The sequence below is a fragment of the Balaenoptera ricei genome, chromosome 10 (assembly GCF_028023285.1).
Source record: "Balaenoptera ricei isolate mBalRic1 chromosome 10, mBalRic1.hap2, whole genome shotgun sequence".
Classification (NCBI taxonomy): Eukaryota; Metazoa; Chordata; class Mammalia; order Artiodactyla; family Balaenopteridae; genus Balaenoptera; species Balaenoptera ricei.
In genome coordinates, this window is record NC_082648.1 from 52,547,431 (window position 1) to 52,571,803 (window position 24,373).

Below are 24,373 nucleotides of genomic sequence, written 5' to 3' on the forward strand. Positions count from 1 at the left end.
CCTGTCCACCCAGGGCAGGAGTCCAAGTCACCACCCGCTCAGCTGGGGTGAGATCTACTTTAATTTGATATGCAGAAGTGAGAGGTAAAACTCCATACAAACAGGTAGGTCTTTACAGTTTCAACAGCTAACTCCTCACCTCCCTTCTGCTGCAACCCCCAAGCAGGGTTGACCTGGAGTCTTTGCAAAAAGTTAGGTCTTTTTTACAGATTCTTCAAGGGGAGATAAGTAGACCCATTTCCCCCTCATAGGGCTTTTACACTCTCAGATAATTGCCTCATCTGCTTATGTCTACATCCTGAATTTGTAGAACATGTTTTTCCCTTGAACACCCAGTCTAGTCCAACCTTCACAAGATGCAGTCAATTCAAATCTCCTCTTCATGTTTCCTACTCCCCTCAGTTTTCCAGCTGTCACTCAGCATCTTGGCTTTCTCTTCCTACCCTAAAGCTACGTGCAGCCCATGTTCCCTCATCTACCACAGATCTTGTACCTGCTGGTTGATTTTGAGACTATTTCAAGATGAACACTTTTAAGAACCATGTCTGAATCACATATGCCTAAGATCTTAGCTATAGGGGGAAAAAAAAAAGCAGCTCAATTATGGTGTTGCTAGAGGGATAAGATATTAAATACTGAGATGAAATAGGTAAGGTGCATATAACATCCACTACTGACAACTAGGCTTATCTAGCCTGCAGCAATAAATGTTGAATTCTTTTTTTTTTAGTTGAAGCCATTATATAAAGTTCTTTTGGTCTATCTTACTTTTTTAATTGAAGGTATTTGACCTATAACATTGTATAAATTTAAGGTGTACAACATGCTTATTTGATACATTTATATGTTGTGACATAGTTGCCATCATAGCAATAGCTAGCATATCGATTATAATTGTGTTTTTTTGTGGTTAGAATAATTAAGATCTAATCTCCTAGCAAGTTTGATTATTATAATACAATACTGTTGTCTATGTTCACTGTACTGTGCATTATATCTCTAGGACCTTTTTACTACTCCTTACAAGTTTGTACTTTTACCCAACAACTTTCCTTATCCCCCCCACCCTCCGGTCCCTGGTAACCACCATTTTGGTCATTCTTAGAATGATGCTGGAAGATACTGTGTACTTAGGGTGACATATGCCATTACTCTATTTGTGCCCTTTAAAACTTTGTTTCTACTCGATTCTGTGCTAGATGCTTAGAGATAAAATAGTCTTTTTTTTTTTTTGTCAACAAATATTTACTGAGCACTCTTTCTGTGACAGGCACAAAAGTAGGTAGTGGGGATGAAAGACTAGATGAAAGATATAGAGACAGGGTCTGATTTTAAGAATCCAGCAGAGGAGACAGACACTGATCAAATAATCACACAAATAAACGTAAGATCATAATTCTGGTGAGGGTGACAAAGTGCTGTGAGGCCAGCCTGCAAAGGGACATATTGGAGGAGGCTTCCTGAGGACATGAGGACAGGCTGAGGACCACTGGAAATTCACAAGATAAGGAGAGGAAAGGAGAGAACACCAGGCAGCAGCAACAGCAGGTGCAAAGGCTCCGTGGTAGAAGGTGTGTGATGAGCAAGAGGAGACTGGACCATGGCCATGTGGCTGAACAGGGCACAGAGGCAGGAAAGGAGGGAGATGACATGAGACTGGAGAAGGAGGTAGTAGTTGGACCACTCAGTCCTTCCAGGACACATGAAGGATCTTGGCTTAAGCTTAAGAGTAACAGAAAGCCATTGATTGAAGTGGGAGTTAGAAAATTGATTTGTATTTTTAAAAGATCATTCAAGCTAAAGGTGAGAAGATGGCAGTGGGAAGACACAGAGTTCGCATCGCCCCACAACTAGGGCACCTGCCGGATGCTGGTGGGGGGACCCCGATGCCCAAGGAGATGGGAAGAACCCCCCATCGAACCGGTAGGACATGGGGGGACTGAAGGGGGAGGAGAAGTGGAGGCTGGACAGGACCGGTGCCCCTGAGGTGTGGCTGAGAGTGGGGAGGGGTTCTGGGAACCCTCCAGTGCCTGGAGGGACCCTCAGGGGCTCGGATCAGGGCGGAGCGCACCCAGCGTTTCCCCTGCCCAACTGGCTGGGGAAGTCTGCCCGGCTCTCAGGCCAGGTCCTATGCCCTCACAAGTCCTCTCCGGACCGGGTTGGTCCTGGGGGCATAGGAGAGAGGCCGGGAGAGAACAAGAGAGGCAGGCGGGAGGGGCCCTCTGGGACCCAAGGAGCAGGAGAGGAGCAGAGGACGTCTGCCCCACCCACTTGGGCCCAGGGAGCCTGCTGAGCTCCTAGGCTGGTCCCCCGCCCTCCAAAGCCCCCTCCAGGCCGCATAGGCCCTGGGGGCATAGGAGGGAGGCCAGGAAGACCAGGAGAGGCAGGTGGCAGGGGACGTCCTGGACCGGAAGAGCAGGAGAGGAGGGCGTTTGCCCCACCCACTCAAGCCCAGGAAGCCTGCTGGGCTCCCAGGTGAGGTCCCCTGCCTTCTGAGACCAGAGGCGGGAGGCATGCCTGGGCCCCTTCTGTTCCGTTGAGGCTAAGCCCCACCCCCCCACAGCTCCCAGGGCCTTTTCCAGCCCTGTGGGTCCTAAGCATAGGCCCTGCCCACCACCCAAACCCCGCCCCTGCTTAGGCCCCACCCTCCACAGCCAAGGCCTTTTCCACCTCTTTTTTTTTTCTCCTCCTCTTTTTTATTACTGTGGTTCTGTTTTACCTTCTAGTTGTTATTTCACCTATATTTTTATTTTTATTTTTTTCCTAACATATCTGTTAGTTTCCTCACCTAATTTTATTTTTTACTTTGTTATTGTTCTCCTTTTTTTTTTTTCTTTTTTACCACCCTGTGCAGCTGGCGGCATCTTGGTTCATGAGCCGGGGGTTGGCCCAAAGCTCCTGCGGTGGGAGCTCTGAGTCTGAACCACTGGACTAACAGAGAACTTCAGACCCCAGGGAATATTCATCGGAGTGAAGTCTCCCAGAGGTCCTCATCTCAGCACCAGGACCCAGCACTACCCAACAGCCAACAAACTCTGGTGTTGGAAGCCTAAGGCCCAACAACCAGTAAGATAGGAACACAATCCCACTCATTAAAAAAAGGAAGAAAAAAAAAAGAGACAGCAAAAAATATGTCACAGATGAAGGAGCAAGGTAAAAATCTACAAGACCAAATAAATGAAGACGAAATAGGCAATCTACCTGAAAAAGAATTCAGAGTAATGATAGTAAAGATGATCCAGAATCTCAGAAATAGAATGGAGGCACGGATTGAGAAAATACAAGAAATGTTTAACAAAGATCTAGAAGAACTAAAGAACAAACAAACAGAGATGAACCACACAATAAGTGAAATGAAAAACACACTAGAAGGAATCAATAACAGAATAACTGAGGCAGAAGAACGAATAAGTGAGCTGGAAGACAAAATGGTGGAAATAACTGCCGAGGAGCAGAATAAAGAAAAAAGAATGAAAAGAATTGAAGACAATCTCAGAGACCTCTGGGACAACACTAAATGCACCAACATTCGAATTATAGGGGTCTCAGAAGAAGAAGAGAAAAAGAAAGGGTCTGAGAACCTGCTGTATAGAAAAATTTTTAAATAAATTAAGAAAAAGAAAAAAGAAAAAGGGTCTGAGAAAATATTTGAACACATTACAGTGGAAAACTTCCCTAACATGGCAAAGGAAATAGTCACCCAAGGCCAGGAACCACACAGTCCCATACAGGATAAAACACACCAAGACACATATTAATCAAACTAACAAAAATTAAATTCAAAGAAAAAATATTAAAAGCACAAGGGAAAAACAAAAAATAACATACAAAGGAATCCCCATAAGGTTATCAGCTGATTTTTCAGCTTCAGTTTCAGTTTCAGTTTCAGAAACTCTGCAGGCCAGAAGGGAGGGGCAGGATATACTTAAAGTGATGAAAGAGAAAAACCTACACCCAAGATTACTCTGCCCAGCAAGGATCTCATTCAGATTTGATGGAGAAATCAAAAGCTTTTCAGACAAACAAAAGCTAACAGAATTCAGCACCACCAAGCCAGATTTACAATAAATGCTAAAGAAACTTCTCTAAGCAGGAAACACAAGAGAAGAAAAAGACCCACAAAAACAAACCGAAAACAAGAAAATGGTAAAAGGAACATACATATCAATAATAACCTTGAATGTAAATGGATTAAATGCCCCAACCAAAAGACACAGGCTGGCTGAATGGACACAAAAACAAGACCCATATATATGCTGTCTACAAGAAACCCACTTCAGACCTAGGGACACATAAGGACTGATAGTGAAGGGATGGGAAAAGATATTCCATGCAAATGGAAATCAAAAGAAAGCTGGAGTAGCAATACTTGTATCAGATAAGATAGACTTTAAAATAAAGACTGTTACAAGAGATAAGGAAGGACACTACACAGTGATCAAGAGATCAATCCAAGAAGAAGATATAACAATTATAAATGTTTATGCACCCCACACAGGAGCACCTGAATACATAAGGCAAATGCTAACAACCATGAAAGGGGAAATAGACAGTAACACAATAGTAGTAGGGGACTTTAACACCCCACTTACACCAATGGATAGGTCATCCAAACAGAAAATAAACAAGGAAACACAAGCTTTAAATGACACAATAGACCAGATAGATTTGATATTTATAGAACATTCCACCCGAAAGTGGCAGAGTACACTTTCTTCTCAAGTGCACACGGATGTGCATTCTCCAGGATAGATCACATCTTGGGTCACAAATCAAGCCTCGGAAAATTTAAGAAAATTGAAATTATATCCAGCATCTTTTCTGACCACAACACTATGAGATTGGAAATCAATTATAGGAAAAAAACTGTAAAAACCACAAACACATGGAACCTAAACAGTGCGCTACTAAATAACCAAGAGATCACTGAAGAAATCAAAGAAGAAATAAAAAAATACATAGAAACAAATGACAATGAAAACTCAATGACCTAAAACCTATGGGACGCAGCAAAAGCAGTTCTAAGACGGAAGCTATAGCAATTCAATCTCACCTCAAGAAACAAGAAAAATCTCAAATAAACAATCTAACACTACACCTAAAGCAACTAGAGAAAGAAGAACAAAGAAAACCCAAAGTTAGAAGGAAAGAAAATCATAAAGATCAGCGCAGAAATAAATGAAACAGAAATGAAGAAAACAATATCAAAGATCAATAATACTAAAAGCTGGTTCTTTGAGAAGGTAAACAAAATTGACAAACCCTTATCCAGACTCATCAAGAAAAACAGGGAGAGGACATAAATCAATAAAATTAGAAATGAAAAAGGAGAAATCACAACTGACACTGCAGAAATACAAAGGATTATAAGAGACTACTACAAACAACTATATGCCAATAAAATGGACAACCACGAACAAATGGACAAATTCTTTGAAAGGTACAATTTTCCAAGACTGAACCAGGAAGAATTAGAAAATATAAACAGACCTATCACAAGTACTGAAATTGAAACTGTAACTAAAAATCTTCCAACAAACAAAAGTCCAGGACCAGATGGCTTCACAGGTGAATTCTATCAAACGTTTAGAGAAGAGCTAACACCGATCCTTCTCAAACTCTTCCAAAATATAGCAGAGGGAGGAACACTCCTAAATTCATTCTACGAAGCCACCATCACCCTGATACCAAAACCAGACAAAGATATCACAAAAAAAGAAAATTATGGACCAATATCACTTATGAACATAGATGCCAAAATCCTGAATAAAATACTAGCAAACAGAATCCAACAACATATTAAAAGGATCATACACCATGATCAAGTGGGCTTTATCGCAGGGATGCAAAGATTCTTCAGTATACGCAAGTCAATCAATGTGATATACCCTATTAACAAATTAAGGAATAAAAACCATATGATCATCTCAATAGATGCAGAAAAAGCTTTTGACAAAATTCAACACCCATTTATGATAAAAACTCTCCAGAAAATGGGCATAGAGGGAACCTACATCAACATAATAAAGGCCATATATGACAAACCCACAAGCATCATTCTCAACGGTGAAAAGCTGAAAGCATTTCCACTAAGATCAGGAACAAGACAAGGATATCCACTCTCGCCACTCTTATTCAACATAGTTTTGGAAATCCTAGCCATGGCAAACAGAGAAGAAAAAGAAACAGAAGGGATACAAATTGGAAAAGAAGAAGTAAAACTGCCACTGTTTGCAGATGACATGATACTAGACACAGAAAATCCTAAAGATGCCACCAAAACCTACTAGAACTAATCAATGAATTTGGTAAGGTTGCAGGATACAAAATTAATGCACAGAAATCTCTGGTATTCCTATACACTAACAAGGAAAAATCAGAAAGAGAAATTAAGGAAACAATCCCATTTGCCATCGCAACAAAAAGAATCAAATACCTAGGAATAAACCTATCTAAGGAGGCGAAAGACCTGTACTCAGAAAACTATAAAACACTGATGAAAGAAATCAAAGATGACACAAACAGATGCATGTTCTTGGACTGGAAGAATCAATATTGTGAAAATGACTATACTACCCAAAGCAATCTACAGATTCAATGCAATCCCTATCAAACTACCAATGGCATTTTTCACAGAATTAGAACAAAAATTTTACAATTCGTATGGAAACACAAAAGACCTCAAATAGCCAAAGCAATGTTGAGGAAGAAAAATGGAGCTGGAGGAATCAGGCTCCCTGACTTCAAACTATATTACAAAGCTACAGTAATCAAGACACTATGGTAGTGGCACAAAAACAGAAATGTAGATCAATGGTACGGGATAGAAAGCCCAGAGATAAACCCACGCACATATGGTCACCTAATTTATGACAACGGAGGCAGGAACTTACAGTGGAGAAAAGACAGCCTCTTCAATAAAGGGTGCTGGGAAAACTGGACAGCTACATGTAAAAGAATGAAATTAGAACACTACCCAATACCACACACAAAAATAAACTCAAAATGGATTAAAGACCTAAATGTAAGGCCAGACACTATCAAACTCTTAGAGGAAAGTATAGGCAGAACACTCTGTGACATAAATCACAGCAAGATGCTTTTTGACCCACCTCCTAGGGAAATGGAAATAAAAACAAAAATAAACAAATGTGACCTAATGAAACTTAAAAGCTTTTGCACAGCAAAGGAAACCATAAACAAGACGAAAAGACAACCCTCAGAATGGGAGAAAATATTTGCAAATTAAACAACAGACCAAGGATTAATCTCCAAAACATACAAACAGCTCATGGAGCTCAATACCAAAAAAACAAACAATTCAATTAAAAAATGGGCAGAAGACCTAAATAGACATTTCACCAGAGAAGACATACAGATGGCCAAGAGGCACATGAAAAGATGTTCAACATCACTAATTATTAGAGAAATGCAAATCAAAACTACAATGAAAATGGTCAGAATGGCCGTTATCAAAAAATGTAGAAACAATAAATGCTGGAAAGGGTGTGCTGTAAAGGGAACCCTCTTGCACTGTTGGTGGGAATGTAAATTGATACAACCACTATGGAGAACAGTATGGAGGTTCCTCAAAAAACTAAAAAAAGAAATACCATATGACCCAGCAATCCCACTACTGGGCATATACCCTGAGAAAATCATAACTCAAAAAGAGTCATGTACCACAATGTTCATTGCAGCTCTATTTACAATAGCCAGGACATGGAAGCAACCTAAGTGTCCATCAACAGATGAATGGATAAAGAAGATGTGGCACATATATACAATGGAATATTGCTCAGCCATAAAAAGAAACGAAATTGAGTTATTTGTAGTGAGGTGGATGGATCTAGAGTCTGTCATACAGAGTGAAGTAAGTCAGAAAGAGGAAAACAAATACCGTATGCTAATAGTTATATATGGAATCTAAAAAGAAAAAAGAAAAATGGTACTGATGAACCTAGTTGCAGGGCAGAAATAAAGAGGTAGACATAGAAAATGGACTTGAGGACACGAGGTGGGAGGGGGAAGCTGGGGCACAGTGAGAGTAGCATAGACATATATACACTACTAAATGTCAAACAGATAGCTAGTGGGAAGCAGCCACATAGCACAGGGAGATAAGCTCAGTGCTTTGTGATGACCTAGAGGGGTGGGATAGGGAGGGTGGGAGGGAGGCTCAAGAGGGAGGGGATATGGGGATATATGTATGCATATGGCTGATTCACTTTGTTGCACAACAGAAACTAACCCAGTATTGTGAAGCAATTATACTCCAGTAAAGATCTATTAAAAAAACAACAACAACAAAAAAAGGTCATTCAAGCTAAGTTGTGAGGATTAGGACGGAATAAAGGGTGAAAGTGAGGATGTCAGTTAGGAGGTAAATACCACCCTAATAAGACACTCAATCAAATCCAGGCAGGAAGAAACACTTATGAATGACTAAAAGCACCGTAAAGAGAAGGAACAAGCACATTATCTCAGAGGAAAGTTAAGTGGAAAAAACAATGACCTAAGGATTAGAAGATCTGGACTCAAATGGCACCTTCAATACCAATCAGCTGAGTGGGAGACAGAGCAAGGAGAGGAAGGCAGTCCAGGCCCTGGACCCTGTCTGGGTCACTCTAGAGCTGGACGTCCCTGTTGCTTAACATCTCTGTGCCATGGTTTCCTAGGAACTACAAGGCAGGTGATAGCTACCTTATGGCAGAGGAGTACTGGGGAGGTTAAGAGGTAATTTATGCCTCATCAGTAGCTAAGTAACACACTTGGAGCAAGCGGGCACACGCGCGCGTGCGTGTGTCTGTGTGCATGCGCGTGTGTATGTGTATGCGGTGTGTGCACGTACGCGTGTGCGTGCGTGTATGCATGTGCATGTGCGTGTGTGCACATGTGCATGTGTGTGTGTGTGTGTGTACGTGTATGCGTGTGTGTGCGTGTGGCGTTAGGGGCACTGCTATCATTACCATTACAATATGATCTCAGGTAAGTCATTTTCTGGGCTTCAGTTCTTCACCAAAATGGCAGGGGTGAGGGAACTTCTTTAGAAGACTCTGATGCCTCTGCTAATCCTGCAAGTTCAATGTCTAAGAAGGACAGACCAGTGTGGGCTGGGGAAGTGGGGGAGAGGTGGACCTTGAAGACAGGACAAATAGAATTTGGATGGACTGAGAGGTGATATGGCAGCCCAGGAGAGGAAAGTAGCAGGAGGCTCAGGTGACGGGGCTGATTCTGGTAGATGCTCATGCAGGGTCTATCCTCCCTTCCTCCTCACTACTGATTCTGTTTGGGACGGCAACTTATCCACTAAAAATACATCCCAGACTCCCTCGCAGCTCTGTGTGGTCACATAGCCTCACTCTGGCCAATGAGCTGCAAGAAGAAGTGTCCTGGGTGGACACTTCCAGGAAACTTACAGATTTCTTGACAAAGAAGGACAACTCAATGGGCCTGGTCTTTTCCCCTTTATCCTTCCCCCTTTCTTCCTGCCTGGGTCACAGTAGCGACACCTGGAGGTGGCATAACCCTCTTGCCAAAAAGGCTGAAAGCTGCAGCCCAGGGTGTGGGGGCAGGAGGTCAGAAGGAGCCTGGGCCCTTGAGGTCTGGTTGTGGATGCTGCACGGGCCCTGGGCAAGCTGTCACATGGGCTTCATGACATTTCGATGAGCCACTGCTGTGAGATTCTGTAACAAGAGCTGGGCACGTGGAGAAGCAAGGGTGCATAGTATCCTGGGACTTGCGGCATACGTGGCAGGAAGGAGGAGCCCACAAGCACAGAAAAGAATCTGAAGGAGGCAGAAGTGGATGTCCACTGGGAATAAACCTGAACCCCCAGGAAAATGTTCTTAATTTAGGGCGTTCAGAGAGTCCATGAATCCACCTTTATTTCCACAGACCTCTGAAATTTGTCATTTCCCCGTATCGGCAACACAGCACAGCGGTATCAGCAGTATCTGTGACTCGGTCGCCAATAGAAATAGCATTGTCCGTCTGCACATTCTGAGTTATCATCTATGCTCATCACTACTCTGCAAGGATTGCCAACCCCACCGCTAGCTCCTGCTACTTGCTGCATTAGTAAAGTACATATTGCCATATTACATCCCCACAAATAGGGAAAAGTGGCAAAAGGAAAGGATTCCTTGTTCATCACATCCAGTTCCCCAAAGGGCCCAAGGCCACCTGAGCGAAACCTATGCACACAGTCCTTCTATACCTGATTAAATTAAAATCCAGCAAACATCTCTGAGGAAGCTGCAGCAGGGTCAGGCGAGGGATGGGATAGCAGCAGTCATGTCAGCATCTGGGCACAGATTCTGTGACACCAAAATTTACCAAGTTTCCAGAGTCATGATTTGAATCAAAGAAGATCAAGCCCCATGAAATAATGAGCCACACTGCCATGGAATGCTACAACATTTTAAAAAGGCAAGTCTGTAATTTTTCTGACAAGTAATCCAACCATTTCCTTCAACAACACAGAGCATTCTGCAGCTACCGAAACCACCACCAGCTGACAAAATATCTGGGGAATTTTTAAACAGTCACGAGGCAGCTTGGTTGAGGGACTTCTGACGTGGGGCTCAGAAGGGCTCAACATTCTCCTTTTGAGAACACCTCTGCACAGTGCTATAAAGTCTGGTACAGCAAATTTTTTAAACGCAATTAATAATTTTCACAGCTAAAACTTGTAAGACATAATTTTTTCCACAAAGAAAGTTTCTTTCCACAAATCAAGTGTAGGCTGAATAAATCCAGCACAGGTTGATGCAGGGGCCAAGCCCAGACCCATTAAAAGCAGTGTCTCTGAAGGTGGCGCCCCACCATTCGTCTTCTTTAAAGCTTCCCAGGGGGTTCTAACACGCAGTCACAGTTGAGAACCCCTGGTCTAATGGAAAGGGGGCTGCTAAGCCATCAGGAGACCTACATTCTAGTCCCAAATCTGCCATGGGTTCAGTGTACGACCTTGGATGAGTCACTTACATCTCCCTAAACTGATCAGACTAGTGGTATCCAAACTGTGTTCCTTAGTTCTGAATAGGTGCCTTAGGAAAGAGGAAGGTTAGTGGCTGTTGAAGTGATGAGTCCCTATGACTATTATTCCAACCAGAGCAGCACAGTTTCATCAGTTTCATCAGTTATAAACATCAGGGTTTTGCAAAAGATTTTGGATAAAAGAATTCGACAGTTTAAAATAAAATTTTGAAAGCCTCTGAACTAGATAAAACCAAGCCCATCAAGAGATTTCAAAACCTTCACTGTCCTCCTATGGCAGGAACTTCAAATGCGTGATATACTGTGTGGGGAAATAAACACAAAGCGGGCTCTCACCACACACTCTGATGCCAGCTCAGCTATGAGAGTCTAAAAGACCACAAAGGCACAGACACAGCCAGTTACGGCCCTAGAGCACCCTTCCCATCATTTGACAGGCGATATTCTAAATGCTTTACAAATATCCGCTCATTTAATCCTTACTACAATCCTATGAATAACCACCCTAGGAGGTGTGGTTACTATCCGCATTTTACAGGAGGAAAATGAGGGACAGAGAAGGTAACCACTCCAGGTTACCATCTATTAAGCGATGCAGCTGGGATCAGAGTTCATGCTCTAACCAGCCGGCACTCCGCCCAGCCCTGGAGGGAAAGCTTGCCCTAATGGACACCTGGCTCATGAATCCACTTCACTCTGGAACCTGAGTTTTTCAAAAAACACAAAATCTGATCACTGTCTTTTACCAGCCTAACAACCTGCCCGGCAGGCTGACTCCAGGCTATGAGCCCGGGTTTGCAGGCTCTGATTCTCTCTCCACATTCCATCTCTTACCCCAAATCCCACCCACGCAAAACTACAATGCTTGAGTGTCTTGCTCAAAAACGGGGGAAAGTGTTGTTATAGGTACTAAAAATGAGGTGTTTTTCCTTCTTTTGCATGGTGTATTTTTTAGTTGATACTTAATGTTTTTCAAAGTAAAGAAAAATCCAAAACTTAAAACAAAAAAAACTACAATGCTTGCAGCTCTCAACAAACCACAACTACCCCTCCCCCTTCGCCTCCCCCCCCACCTGTCTTTTAGTCATCACCTTAACTGTCACCTCCTCCTGGAAGCCCCCACTGCCCCCTGTGCCCACCCTGACTGCAGCATTCATCATATTGTCCGTGACTGTCTGTCCACGTGCTTGGGCAATGATGGATTGAAAGAAAGAATATTCTGCGAAAAGGGCGCAACTAATAGGCAATGCAGGTGAAAAGAGCAATATATATAAATATATATGGAGGCCCATGGGGACAGTGACCTGATTAAGGCCGACCTTGAGGGCCAGGTTCAGGTCCGGGTGAGGTTCTGGAGTCCAGCAAGGCAGACCAGGAGCCCCAGTTTGCTGCCTCGGGCCACGAGGAGTAAGGAGATGCCTCCGCCCCTGAAAAGTGCTGAGAGCCGGGCCGAGGGAGCACGGATGCCGACGCGTTCTGCAGGCGCACCGCGAAAAGGAAGCACCAGAATTTAAGGGGCTCACAGAGGTCTATCCTGAGGCAAAGAGGGCCTAGATCAGGGTAGTACCACTGGGCCAGGAGAGAGGACTTCATGAGACATTTCAAGGAGAAATATGAGGTTGGAGTGGGCTATGTGGTGTTTGAAATGGGACCGAGACATTAACAGAGAATTCAGATCTACTTTTGAAAGTATCGTGATCAAACAGGACGTGCCATACATTTATTCTGAAACGGATAATACGAGGACCTGATTCTCCCTCACCCTCTTCTTTACTCGAAACGGTGCCATCGGCTGCTTTCAGATAAGAGTGCACGGTGTGAGGCATAAAGTCACATCTGAGAAACCTGAGGAATGAACACCTCCTCAATGTCACACCAGCATCAAGGGACTACAATGACGTCAGGGGTCTGAGCTGGGAATAAGGCAGCTGGGGCTGGAGCTGGGAATCTACGAGAGAGGACTGAAAAATTCCAACTTACATGAACACAGTGCTTTCAACGCATCGCAAGTCTGCAATTTCATTGCAAATACACCTGTATTCCGTCACGGCATAGAACCTTCCATCACCCCCTACTGCTCTTAAAGTACTTTTCCGTCTTCTGGATGCTCGCGGGCTCTGCATGATCTAGGTGCTGCTCCTCTCTTGCTCCTTGTCAGTGGTCGGGAATGCTCTCGTCCTCTCTCTTCTAACTCTGCCTCACTTGTAAGACTGTAAGTGTCATGTTTTTCTTCTGCCTTCATCTTTGGCCCTCTGCTTGGATAACTGCTTATCCTTCAGTTTTCAGTGGAAGCAGCACCTCCCCACCAAGCCTGCCTGAACCACCTCAGCCCCTGTACATCCCCTACAACAGTGTTTATCCCACTGGTGTGGAATTGCCGGACATGTCTGTATCGGCCTAGGCGGACACTCACGTGTGTCTCATTCACTATGGCATTCCAGGGCGTCCCTGGTATAGAACTACTCAGTAACTACTAAAAGCTCAATAACTACTAAATATACAAAGAAAGGAAGGGAGAAAATGGATTTTTTCATTCGTCTTTATTTTTTCAAAGCAATATAGCAGTTTAAGAAATAAGAATTTTGGGACTTCCCTGGTGGCACAGTGGTTAAAAACCCGCCTGCCAATGCAGGGAACACGGGTTTGAGCCCTGGTCCGGGAAGATCCCACATGCCGTGAAGCAACGAAGCCCGTGCGCCACAACTACTGAGCCTGTGCTCTAGAGCCTGTGAGCCACAACTACTGAGCCCATGTGCCACAACTACTGAGCCTGCGCTCTAGAGCCCACGAGCCACAACTACTGAGCCCGTGTGCCACAACTACTGAAGCCTGGGCGCCTAGAGCCTGTGCTCTGCAACAAGAGAAGCCACCCAATGAGAAGCCCGGGAACCGCAACGAAGAGTAGCCCCCGCTGGCCGCAACTAGAGAAAAGCCTGCACGCAGCAACAAAGACCCAAAGCAGCCAAAAATAAAAATAAATAAATAAATAAAAATTAAAAAAAAAAAAGTTTTCCAGTTGCATTCTAAGTTATTTCCTTTACAAAAAAAAAAAAAAAATAGCCTTCTATGTAATTTATAATACACACACACACATTCCCACCCCTTTTCAGGAATACATCTGCAATAAGACTAAGGAATATTCCAGAAGGTAACAAATTGGGAGTTTAAAGTTCAGTTTCTCTTTTAGGATTTCACTAAAGTAGGCTCAATGTTATATCCTCCTTTCTCTAAAGTTCTAGAAACTGCTTTTTAATCATATTGCTTATTTTCTTTTTCCCATTTTCATGATCATATATAATGCCAGAACTTAGTAAGTTTTATCTGGGAAGGGTTCCTTGGGCCTTTCAAGAAGTATAAGATTGCACCAAACAGAAATGTATCCACCGAACAACAAGCTAAAATAAGTTCGAAGGCAAGCAGCTTGTGTCCATGCAGCTGCAGTTGTAATTCCAGCACAGCTAAGCAAGGAGGTCAAAAAGCCATAGCCTCGGTTTTAGCCCTATTGAAACAGGAGCCACATCACATGCCCCTCAGCTCTGGGGGACCCACAGGCAAAACAGCCTTCGTGAGCCATGTAGGAGACAATGAGGCAACCCCTCCTCCAGCATGCTGACAAAGAAGGGGAGATTCTAGAGAAAACCTCAAATGTTTCCTGTGGAGCCCTACACAAGTGTTGAGATGTAAGGTAGGAAACACAAAGAATACCAAAGAATGAGGTTTGACACACTGGTACCAGCTCAAAGAAACCAGGCTTTGCATCGCATACCCACCGCACAAGCGCTCACAGTTTGCAAGCCCGCTTCACCGCTCTCCCTTCCAGATGAGCGCTTTCCACAAGAGAGCACGCAAAGTCGAGGGGGAGCTTAAAACACTCAGTCGGCATGTAAGAGGAGAACGTTAGAATTAGAAATTCTTTCATATTGTTTCACCTAATGTGGAAGAAGAAAATTAACCTTGGCTAGTATTTCTCATACAGGCTGACACTGGCGCCCTCACAGGGTCGGTAAGTCTCCAGGACATGATGGAGCATTGGTGCCCTGGCGCTTCTGTTAGCTCTGGCTTATCGCAACGTATTCCTGGGTACATGTGCTCCCAACGGAGTGGTCTTGCACATTATATTATGAAGTTTTTAACTCAATTATCCCTCACAAAATAGAGGTTTCTAAGAATCCCTGCAAAGAAATTGCTCATAGAAAACATGAGCAAAAAAAGAACATGTCACACCTGGCACTTCCCACTCCAAGCAATGACAACTAGTCATATCTGACAATAATAATAACCATTCTAGCCAAAAGTATCTGATGTGCTCAAGGAGACAGTTGAAATATGGAATTATACTTGCGATTGTTAATGATGAATTGTGCCTTGAGATATAAGCTCATGGAAACAAGAAGTCTCTGCTCTTAACAAGACAGTAAATGGGTTACTGCATGAAAAACACACAGAACAATGCCTGGCATATAATCAACACCATGTAACTGTTAGCTGTTATATTTTAAAATATTGCCTTTTCATCTTTATTGCCTTTATATTTTAAATACTTAACATGCTTTTATAATTGTTAAATATATACTAGATGGATATTCAGTAGTATGGCTATATATCAATAAATGAACACGTATATTAAGGGTATATACTCAAAAATACTGTCTTTAACTGATGGCTTGGAGATGGCTACTCTAGAAACAGCTGTCCTACAGGAAAAAGTGGTGTCATCCTCCTGGTTGCCTTCCCCGAAGACACAGGTTCACCGCTAATTTCACCCTCAACTTCCCCTCCCTGTCCCAACCCACCAGGTATTCAGATCACCTGAGGACAGCATGAAAGAAATATCACAAATGTGGAAATCCCACTTTGAGTTAAATCCTTTGGTCAATTTTACAAAAGGCTCAGTATGAACATGGTACGCACTTGCCTCCCTCCTTTCTTGCCCAAGAAGAGGGATGACTTATTTTCCACTGGGGAAACAGAGAGCTGACATACTCCTCTGATCCCCACTATAAGCTACTGTATGACTTGATTTCCACCAAGTTTCTGGCCAGGCTTCAAGGTATCACAGCAAGGATGAGGGTGCAGAATTAGAGTATCTGTTTTTAGGCATTTCATCCACAGAGCTTTCAGTCACCAGTTCATGTGATCTCACAGCAGCACAGTATGAGGCAGAAGAATAAATCCGCTGATGATGAAGCTAAGATGTGAAGAAACTTCGTGACAGAAGAATAAATCCGCTGATGATGAAGCTAAGATGTGAAGAAACTTCGTGACAAGTCTTTCCTTGGGCCCACGTTCTACTGCTGTCCACTTGGAATCATGCCCGTACAGCACAGTTAGTTTGTTTGTTCTTAACATACGTCTCTTTCTGACTAAATTAGTCCAATATTTTGTTCCCTAATGAGAAAGATCTCTTATTCTCATATACGTAAAAGAGCACTGCTTCCTTCTCAGGATCTGATAATACTAAACACAGATGTCTTTGGTTCGATTCTTCCACTTTATGAGACAATAAGATGTAGGATAAGTACGTTTGGTTTTTGTTTTTAAATGGCAATTTAGTGCCATATGTAAAAACACTGTTAAATAAAAATTTCTGAGAGACGGGAAGTATAAAGTTGGTGATCGTTTTGGCTAAGTTGTGTGATGCTTTATTCTAGACTCAAAAATTAGCTCGGGAATGTTCTCAAACTATTATTCTATACATCAAAAGCTTCTCCTTAAATTAGTTTACAGTAGAAACACAAGTAATGAGATATAATATTGAAATGCAGCTGCAAACTCCACTGTTAGAATAACAACAGATAATATTAATTGAGCATTTACTACATGCCAAACACTATTCTAAGCATTTCTCGTATTTTAAAAATTTTATTTATTTATTTATTTTGGCCGTGTTGGGTCTTCGTTGCTGTGCACCGGCTTTCTCTAGTTGCAGCGAGCGGGGGCTACTTTCTGTTGCGGTGCGCGGGTTTCTCATTGCAGTGGCTTCTCTTGTTGCGGAGCACAGGCTCTTGGCATGCAGGCTTCAGCAGTTGTGGCACGCGGGCTCAGTAGTTGTGGTTCATGGGCTCTAGAGCGCAGGCTCAGTAGTTGTGGCGCACGGGCTTAGTTGCTCCGCGGCATGTGGGATCTTCCCGGACCAGGGCTCAAACCCATGTCCCCTGCATTGGCAGGCGGATTCTTAACCACTGCACCACCAGGGAAGTCCCACTTTTCATATTTTTAACTCATTTAATTCTAATAATCTTATGAAGTAGGAACTATTACCCCTAATCAGCAGATGAGGAAACTGAGGCATCGAGAGGTCATCTAACTTTCACAAGGTAACGTCTAGTGGGTGGCAGAGCTGGGATTCAAACTCAAGGCACTCATTATTGTTCAATCCGAAGGCTTTTTCTACTTGCCATGGTTTCAGGCAAACAATGGTCTTCAATAATTTAGCAAGAAAAAAATGGACTATAAGATGATGAACAATTTCATTTCCATTGTGTTCTTCACCTGAATCAATAAGAGCTGTTATCCAGTTTCTGAGCCGACAGGGGAGACTGCTAAATAACTCCTAATTCAAAACAGAAATCCTAATGGAAATGAGAAAAATTTTAGCATCAAATTATATTGAAATTATACATCTCAACAGTAGGAGTTGTTCTTCTTTCATTTCATACTTTTCCAAGGAGATTTTCCTGCCATATTTCCCAGCTGCTAATGGATAAAGAGGCAGCATGTTACCAGTGTGTATAGGCTCGGAGGCCAGACTGCCTGGGTTGAACCCAAGCTCCACACTTTCCAGTTCTGTGCCTCGGTTACCTCATTGGTAGAATAAAGATAAGAATAGTACATACTTATGTATGTATTATGAGGTTAAAGGAATTAATATTGGCAAAGCACTAAGATCAGTGCTGTGTCTGGCACATGAATGCCGAATATTGGGTTTTAAAAAAATAAGAAGAAGAAGAAAAGAAAATCTCAAGAGCTTATTGCTCTTGCCAATGTTCTTCCCACCTAAAGCTCTGGGGAAATCAGACTGCAAGTGAAACAAGGAGAAACTTCCATCTCAGCACCATTTATTTTCCTTTAGCCTTAAGATTTGCCACAGTGGGAAAATCTATTGAGGAACCAAGTTTGAGTTGCGTTCTCAGCAACTAGGTACATCTTGGTCAAACCTGGTCTACAGAGTGAATCAATTCCCACTGAGGAGGGAACTGTAAAGTTATTCTAACTGACATCACCCTGAACAATTCCTAGTTGTAAAGTCATTCTTCTTAATCACTGGCAAGAGTTCTAATCCCTGGAACCAAGAGATAAGAGTTTTGAGAGAAACCACTGCACGCCAGCTTCAAAAAATCTAAGTAGATAAATGGAAATGTTATGTTTTTCTTGACATGCTCAGAACAAAGACCTTAGTTGAGAGAGAAAATTTAGAGTAATAAACACAATGAGAGAAATAAAAGGACGCTCCTATTGTTTTTTATAGCTGACATCATTGCAGGAAGCAGACAGCCAAACGTGGCCAAATGCCCCAGAAGGCCTGCCACTATGGAACCACGGGAAACCTTCATTTAATGTTCTGGGGGGGCTGACTGAGTCCTTCTTACAGAAAACAGATAAAAAGAACAGCAAATCTTCACTCCAGAGAGTTGAAAAAGCCCCTTCTCATTTCCTTTTTACCTCTCCCCACCCCAATTTGATCCTATTTGCCTGGAATTCCCACAGTGCTGCCCTATCCTCTGCTGAGAAAGATAATCAGCTTTCCTCTTCCCTGCTGATGAACTTGGCCGTGATGTGGACACAGCCATCTCCTGTTATTGTAATTAGACACTGAACTAACAGACACTGAAACCACATACTTTGATTTGTTTTGACTAAAACAACATAAGGGGGCTCTGAAGGAAATAAGACTTAGAATGCGTGTGTCCACAAGATTCGGCTTAAGCCAAAAATAATCTCTTTCAAAACAGGGAGTCAGATGTGGGGGGAGAATGTCCTGGTTATTGCCACAATGCCCTATCTCCCACCCACACATCTTACATAAGATCATCTTAATACTAAGGTTATGAGATGCCCTTAAGAGTGAACTCTTTCTCCCTCCCCAGAGAAGCCATATGCTATGGTCCTCTTTTTATCCCATTCCTAGAATGACTATGTACCTGGGAACTGAAAAACAAAAGCTCTTGGAAAAGCTGTTTTCACTTGCGGGTGGCAATCAGTACAATAAATAAGGACTTCTTAACACCTTTCAAATTAAAGGAAAGAAAACCTAGTAATGGTGATTAGTTCCCACAAGTCATGATCAGGTGAATTAAAAAGGCTTCAGTAGGAGGAAGGCAGGAGGATGCTGGGGGAGAGGGTGTTGCCCTCAACAAGCTTACAGCATCTTCCCTAAGGGACGATTCTATGACAATGTCTTTCAGAAATGCTGGCATTCTAGATTCTCTTCTTTCCTAGCTATATACCCTATGTCCCCAAACAAATAATCAGAGGCGTAGGAATGTGGAGAGGATTGCACATTGCCACGGAGTATCAATTTCCTACCTGCCTGACTGTGGGCTAAAGGTTCTTCAGACACCAACTACCCAACGCGATGCCGGCACAGGAAAAGTCCACCCCCAACTTGTCACAGAAAACATCCTTCTCTCCTTCATAGTCACTTCATATCCAGAGATCTCAAAACTTCTCTTCCTTATTCCTCGAAAGAGAAATGTTTCTTTCTTTATTTCACTAATTATATCACTAAACTCTAAATTAAAAAGAAAAAACTAGATCCACTGCCGAGTATTTTTTAAGGGAGGACACAATCAGTAATTCACCATATCCCACTGCATTTCTTCAGGCTAAAAAACTATAGCACAGAACACCTTGGAACTCTTTTGTTTGTATTCCTTTTAAGTTTTATGACTTCTCTCGAACATGGCTTCTTCTGCTCCTGACATTTTCCTTTATATGTAGATGGAACCTGAAATTAATTTGTATTTTCTTTCTTATAAGTAAGGCGCTGCTGTCAAGAGCTCACCCAAATACAGGAAACAACGTTCCTTCAGCAAATGCCTCGTGGAAGCTACGAGAAGCAAAACAGAGTGTATGTTATTTTATCCACCAAAATCTTTTTTAAGTTTGTTTTAAAACAGGAGGGTTAATTTGACTCCTTTGGCTACACAATTACTTGTACTAATAGGATAAAATAATTCTCTATAAGTTGGCATGACTGACGGCTTAAAGCTGACAGGTACATACTGCTATATTTAAAATGGTTAACCAACAAGGACCTACCGTAGAGCACAGGGAACGCTGCTCAATATTCTGTAACAACCTCAACGGGAAAAGAATTTGAAAAAGAATAGATACATGTATATGTATCACTGAATCACTTTGCTGTACACTGGAAACTAACACAACATTGGTAATCAACTATACTCCAATATAAAACAAAAAGTTAAAAAAAATTTAAAGTTGTCTTATAATCTTCATACCAATCAATAATTATCTGTAGTGATAAATAATCATCTCACTGCTACCCAACTACCCTATGTTATCAAATACAAAGTTAGGCTCCTGCTGAATTGAATTCCTTGCACATCACTGATCTTTCTTTCTTTCTTTTTTTTTGGCCATGCTGCGTGGCATGCGGGATCTTAGTTCCCCTACCAGGGATCAAACCTGCGCCCCCTGTGGCAGAAGTGCAGAGTCTTAACCACTGGACTGCCAGGGAAGTCCCTCCTATGTTTCTAACATATAAAAAAATTCCTGTGATAATTCCTCTTTTCATGGTGAATCTAATGTGATCTTACAGGAAACTTCAGGCTTTCTTCAATCTCCAAGATGAAGGTGATATTATACGTTAAAGAAGTCTTGTGGAAATATTTATTTTGACTGTACGAAGTTTGTTGGGGATGAAGAGGTCGAAAAGGAGGGAGAAATTCATCACATGTTTTCTGGAGAGAGTCCATGCATCTTCCTTTCACCATCCTTCATGCCTGTCAACTCTCTGTTTGCAAATGAAATAATGATGCCATTATTTATCCTGTTGCTGCATTTCTTGCTTATAATAGTATTTGCCATTTTTTCATCCTTATTTTTCTTGACCTCTCTGTGGCCCACAGCATTGCTACTTCTGCTCCTGACAGCTCCCCTCTCTTCTTGGAATTCCTTTGGGCTTGTAACTCCTGAATTCTAAGCCCCCCTAGACTTGCTCTGAGCTCCAATCCCTCAGCTCTAACTTCCTACAACACACTCCCCCCTGGAAAGTTAGCATCCCCAAAACTCAAGTCGCCATTTCCGCCCATCTCCTCACCTTGAACCTGTGCCTGCCCCAGGGGTCCACTTTCAAGGACCAGCACCCAGTGGCTGAAACCTGGCATCTCCCACACTCCCCTGCCCGACATAGTTGGTCACCTGGTCAACCTCAACAGTACCTCTCACATCATCTCTTCCGAGCCTGCCCCTTGCTCTAATCACTGCCTTATTTCGAGCTTTCATCATTTCTCACCCAGATTTCTGCACGAGCCAGACTCCTAGGTGTCCCAGCCTCTAGGTGTGCTCCCCTGGTCTTCCAAGTCAGCCCCCTCACTGTCATGAGTCCATTATGCCCTTGTCTAAAGTCACGGGTTAAAATTCCAGCTTATTAGGGCATTCAATGGCCCTCACGTGTGACACCTGCTTGCTGCTCCTGCCTCATTCCCCTCCAAGTGACTACACGCGCTCCCAAACACGGGAAGACATGCCCCACGTACTCACACGCCAGCCTGTCTCCGCATTTGCACGTTCCCTCTGTCAGGAGCTCCCCTTTCTCTTATTTGCTTGGTTAATTCCGACAGCTCAAATGTCACTTCTCCAGGGAGCATTCCCTCACCTGACCCAGCCTCTCCCCTCCACTGCTCCCCAAACCACCAGGGGCCAATCTGAGCTAGGCGTCCACACAACCTGGACTTCTTCTCTTTCTCCTAAAACTCACTCCACTGTAGCGCTGCTGCTTATCGACGCCTCCTCCCCTCCCCAACTCTGCTCGAGGGGGATGGGAACTGCACCGAGTTCATCTCCTCAGCCCCAAGGCCCAGCGTGCAGACTCAGACCTCAGCACACATTTGCCGGGTGAAGGAAGAGAATCACAGGGGGAAAGGGGGAGACCCACCTTACTTGTCTCCTGCGGATGTTTTCTTGCCCTGGGCCCTATGCTGTCACAGCCCTTTCCTCAGTGTCACCATATCTGAGTTAAGGGATGTCTTTAGATGGCAAAAATCACCGGCCTCTTTTAAGCAGTATATCCAGTGACCTCTGCTAGCAAAACTGTTCATTCAGCGTAGCAGCCAAAGTCGTGATAACGGCCTTGAGGTCCTGCCACTTGGCCTCACTCCTCTATAACCTTTCTGACAATGTCACCTGCAATCCAGGCTTTACTATGTCTGCTCCAGACGCACGGGCTTCCTGGCAGATTCTTTGAGAAACTGCAAGGCTGTTCCTGCCTCAGCGTTCTTACAGTTGCCTAGGATGTCAGAAGGCTCTTCCTCCCAACAGCTGCCCTTTCAGGTCTTTGCCCCAGTGTCACATTCTGACACCTCCTTTAACCACCCTGCGGCTCACGCTTCCTATTATTACTGCTTCCCTACTTTGTTTTTCTCCGTAGTGTTTATCTGCCTCGCTATATATTTGAATTGCTTGTCGCCGTCAAAGAACGCAAGCTCCCTGTAGGGAGGGATTGTTGTCTGTTTTATTCCCTGCCGAATCCTCAGCATCCAGTTCCTGGAACACAGCCCGCACTCAGTGAGTCACCTGGCGCACTAGATTATGCTTTTCAAGCTTTTAGAAAGCAGCACAAACAACAACAATGAAACAGACAACCTAATTTTAAAATGGGCAAAGGGCCTGAACAGACATTTCTTTAAAGGAGATATATCTGGCCAATAAGAAGCACATGAAAAGATGTTCAACATCGCTAATCATGGGAAATACATACCTACAATGAGGTACCACTTCACACTCATTAGGGCGGCTATTATTTTAGAAAAACAGAAATTAACAAGTGTTGGCAAAAATGTGCAGAAATTGGAACCCTTGTGTACTGCTGGCGGGAATGTAAAATGGTGCAGCTGTTGTGCAAAACAGCATGGTGGTTCCTCAAAATATTGAACAGAATTACCATATCACCCAACAACTCCACTCTGCGCGTATATTCAAAAGAATCAAAAGCAGGGACTCAAACAGGTATTCAAACACCCATGTTCATAGTGGTAATATTCACAAGAGACAATGAAAGCAAGTGTCCATCGATGGATGAAGGGATAAACAAAATGGTATGTAGGCACACAACAGAATATTATTCAGCCTTAAAAAGGAATAAGATTATGACGCATCCTACAATATGGATAATCTTTGAAGACATTATGGTAAGTGATATATGCCAACTACAAAAAGACAAATATTATATGATTCCACTTATAGGAGGTCCCTAGAGTAGTCAAATTCACTGGGACAGGAAATAGAATGGTAGTTGCCAGGGACGGGGGGCGGGGAGGGGAAGGGGGAGAGAAGGAAGGGGTAGTTAGTGTTTAATGGGTACAGAGTTGCAGTTTGGGAAGATGAAAAAGTTCAGGAGATGGATGATACTGATGGTTGCACAACAATATGAATGTATTTGATGCCACTGCACTATACACCTAAAAATGGTTAAAATGGTAACTTTTATTTTATGTATAATTTCCCACAATTCAAAGGAAAAAGGCAGCACAGCTCTTGCCTTAAACTCTAATAAGGAGCCTAATATGTAAGGCAGGTGGAAGTGAAGCTGCCGTGGCCAAGGCAGGCATGCAGGGGGAGAGGTGCCGGCTCTGCATGGCATGTCCTTGCTGCCTCCTAGTGGCTCATGGACCCCACAGAGGTTCAGAGCCATCACAAAGGAGGGCCCTGGCTCCATCCTAAAGGGCTTATGCGCTGGTTTCACTGTTCTTAAGGAAAGAAAGGTAAAAAGTTACTCCTGGTTCCACTTCTAGGAGGAACTTAGCAACAAGGGAAAACGCCATCACCCACAGGCCTTCAGCCAAATGTCAACACTGACTTAGTTTTACAGAAATCACTTTATATCCAGTGGCAGAGGACACCTGCCAGGGGAAAGAGCAACATTAAGTCACTGGCACCCATACCCAATTATCACTAATGTCTCACATTTTCTGAGCCCTTTTCCATAAAAACTCAATCCTCAAAATAAGTCCATCAAGTAGGTACAAAAGACATTGTGTGATCTCCAGTTTACAAACGAATGAAAACTCAGTGGGCATTATCCGCAGAGGATTACACAAGTAGAACTGACTTTAGGGTAATAATCACTAGCATTGATCAAGGATTTATTAATGATGACACTGGCTCAAGACTTCACATGGACTGTTGGATTTCT

General features: G+C 43.1%; 1 protein-coding gene across 2 annotated transcripts in view; it reads right to left on the reverse strand.

Moving 5' to 3' along the window:
• Window positions 1–24,373, reverse strand: part of PPM1H (protein phosphatase, Mg2+/Mn2+ dependent 1H) — a 265,477-nt gene that overhangs the window by 142,428 nt on the left and 98,676 nt on the right. The window lies entirely within an intron of this gene.